Genomic DNA, 3,386 nt, shown 5'->3' on the forward strand with positions numbered 1-3,386 from the left:
AAGATTTAAAACAAACACAAAAAAAATCCCAGTAGTTGCCCTTAGACCTACCCACATTTAACTTCCTACACCCCAAAAAATTAAACTTCAATTTCAAGCAATTCATTCAGCTCAATCACAACCCCCAATTTTACAAGTCAAAAAATAAATAATAAGTCGAATCCCAAACTTACTCCTTAACCCTAAATACAAAACTACAACCTACCCTCTACCCCTTAATGTAGTCCCAAAATTTAATCTAAAACTTAAAAACTTAGCCCCAAAACCCAACCATAACCTAACCTCAGACCCAACCCCAAAAACCCAACAAGGCCATCAAACTTAATCTCTAACCCAAATTTTAGACCCAATCCCTAAACTTTATCACCTAATTCAATCTCACAATTTAATTAGGCCCTCAAACTTAACCCCGAAATTTTACTCCTAAAACTCAACCCAAAAATACAATTAGACTAATTAAACTCAACACCTAACCTTAACTTAAGACTCAAACCCCAAACTTAACCCTTAAACTCAACCCTAAAATACAATTACCCCACAATTTAACTAGGCACTCAAACCTACCCCTAAACCCAATCCCTAAACCTAACCCTTAAACTCAACCCCCAACCCTAACCCCAACCCTAACCCCAATCCTAAATTTAACCTCAAATATGAATAACCCATAATTTAATTAGGCCTTCAAGCTTAAACCTACCCCTGAACCTAAACCCTAAACCTATCCCTTAAACTTAACCCTTAAACTCAACCCTAAAATAACCCCAACCCTAACCCTATCCCTTAAACTTAACCCTTAAACTCAACCCTAAAATAACCCCAACCCTAACCCTAAAATATAATTAGCCCACAATTTAACTAGGCACTCAAACCAACCTCTAAACCCAATCCCTAAACATAACCATTATTCAAATGTAACCCTCAATCCTATCCCCAATAATCAATTTCACAACTTATCCTTAAATTTATTCCCCATAACTTATTCCCCCCCAAAACAAAACCCAGACTCCCTTAAAAACCTAGGTAATAGACTTCCAGACTCCATAATTAAATTTTAATCCCAATTCCAAACATTCCCCTTACTTTTAAGACGTATTCTTGTACATACAAACTTCACATCATTCAATTACACCACATCTCATCCCACTGAATTACCTTAACAAAACAGACTATAGAACGAATACTTTCGGATGCATCTTTTAAGGACACAACAATAGCCTCAACACCTGTGAGTGCCAGTGCACTTGAGGATGTCAGAGGAACCAAAGGTTTGATTCACCTGACAACCTCAATAACCTATTTTTTTAAACCTAACCCTAACCCTAACCCTAACCCTAATGACCTGTGGCCCCATGCCATGCAGAAGTCCACAGCTATGCGTGTCAGCATGCCCTGCTCCTCATCCCCAATGTGCCACTTGTAAGAACTGTGTGAAAAGTGACAGAGAACGTGATCAGCAAAGAAACACAATTCTCCTGAGAACGACAATCATCGTGCCGATCGTAATCTCAGTGCATACCTGGATTCCCAAAAAGCCAAGCCAGTGGTTCCCAAGCGTTGTAATGCCACCGCACACTTTGCTGAGACCAAAAACCTTCGCGGCGCACCAACATGAAAAAAAATAAGGATTTACTAGGTATTGTCTCACCTGAATGGCAACAGGGTGCTAAAACTATTATCACACATTGCACATTGCATGTTAAAGTATGTCAGTAAGGGAGTAATTAAAAGGGCAAATGTGTGAAGTGCAAGGAGTGACCTTTAGTGGTTAGGTAAAAAAGTAGACAGACAAACTAAATAATTACTTGATACAAAACATTTATTTAGTGCAGACAGACCAAGACCAGACACAATAAACTATTCGCAGTAAATATAAATTCACAGCGAAATAGGTTCAGTTCACAATATCCTATAACAAGCTCTATTCAACGAAGTGGTTAAACGTTACAAAGGGCATTACAATTGTTGAAAAACAATAGCACACGGATCAAACATGCTATCCCCGCCGTTTTATTCTATTTGATTAGACGTTTCGCGACCGAAATGTTTTGTGTTCGGACTGAACGCACACCTGAGCCGAGCACGATCACAACACATATCCACAGTTAATCTAAGCAGTATCATATTGTAATCGTTTCGGTTTGTTATCAACCCTTCCGGATCCAAAACCAGGAGTCAGACACCCTTTTCGGTGGACACGCTGTTGACTTCTCACAAGCACCATCCGCCTTCACAAAGGCAGCGCTAGCAGTGGAAAGAACGAAGAACTGCAGGAGAGACGCCGGGGCTATTTAGAGCCCGATTATTCATTAAAGAGGGGGGAAACCAAAGCCAAATGAGACTTAGAGGAACAGGAGACATCCAACAACAGTACACAACGGTACAGTACACAATCAATACATAACAATGAACAGGCCCTTAATTCACTCTTTACAGTCCTTTCTCTTATCTCCCAGCAGCCCCTACGGAGATGGCCGCATATTAATCGAGAGGGGCGGTGCTGCCTTTCATCTCCGTTACAGTATCAAAAAAATAAGCCTACCAAAAGGGCAAGAACAAACACATTGAATAATATTGATAAAATAGATTTCGTTCACCAGTCCAACTTAGAAAAAGGACAAGCAGAGTGCAAGATAAAAAGGAATTCACCATCTGTCCCTTTCATCAATTGCCTTTCAGTACCACTGAAAGCACTGCAACTCAGTGTAGGTGTGCGTTCAGTCCGGCAAACACAACATTTCAGTTATGAAACACTTTCTACAGGTGATGTATGAATGTAACATTTTCACAAATTTAATAAGTTTGATTTGACACAAGATTTATGAAGTTGACCTAACGAAATGACATAATATTTTTGAGGGGATAAAAATCTCAAGACACAATTGGGTAGTCCTCAAGGCACACGGGTTGAAAACCACTGAGCCATGCCACGGTGCTTCTTGGCTTTGCACGGCCACTGAGACTGCCAGGGGAAGGTGGTGAGAGGCTTCCCTTCGATAGCTCAGTTGGTAGAGCGGGGGACTGTAGGTTTCAGGCAGCGGGCATCCTTAGGTCGTTGGTTCAATTCCGGCTCGAAGGAAGCCGTGCTTATGGTTTGACGTCGGTTTTGGATGAGCTCCCAAATGTCAAATGTCATTGGAATTGCATGAGGACAAGGAGAAAACCCCGGAAATTCGGATTTATTGTCGAGAACTCGCATTGCCCAAACATCTCATATGCATGTGACCCTTTTCACCGTGAGCCCAGTTTTCTAAACCAACCGGAAAGCAGTCTGGAACAATCATGAAGCCAACACATTATGAATCACTTCACTGAAGCCCGGGTAGCTCAGCCGGTAGAGCATCAGACTTTTAATCTGAGGGTCCAGTGTTCAAGTCCCTGTTCGGGCA

The 3,386-nt window shown here is 41.2% G+C and overlaps 2 non-coding genes across 2 annotated transcripts; both read left to right on the forward strand.

Moving 5' to 3' along the window:
- The first annotated feature begins 2,987 nt into the window (after positions 1-2,987).
- trnay-gua (transfer RNA tyrosine (anticodon GUA)) lies at positions 2,988-3,076 on the forward strand. The gene is given in 2 exon segments: positions 2,988-3,024; positions 3,041-3,076. It is a non-coding gene; the product is annotated as a tRNA-Tyr (tRNA).
- Positions 3,077-3,313: 237 nt separating this feature from the next.
- trnak-uuu (transfer RNA lysine (anticodon UUU)) lies at positions 3,314-3,386 on the forward strand. Its single transcript has one exon. It is a non-coding gene; the product is annotated as a tRNA-Lys (tRNA).

This window comes from Amia ocellicauda, chromosome 8, assembly GCF_036373705.1.
Source record: "Amia ocellicauda isolate fAmiCal2 chromosome 8, fAmiCal2.hap1, whole genome shotgun sequence".
In the NCBI taxonomy this organism is placed as follows: domain Eukaryota; kingdom Metazoa; phylum Chordata; class Actinopteri; order Amiiformes; family Amiidae; genus Amia; species Amia ocellicauda.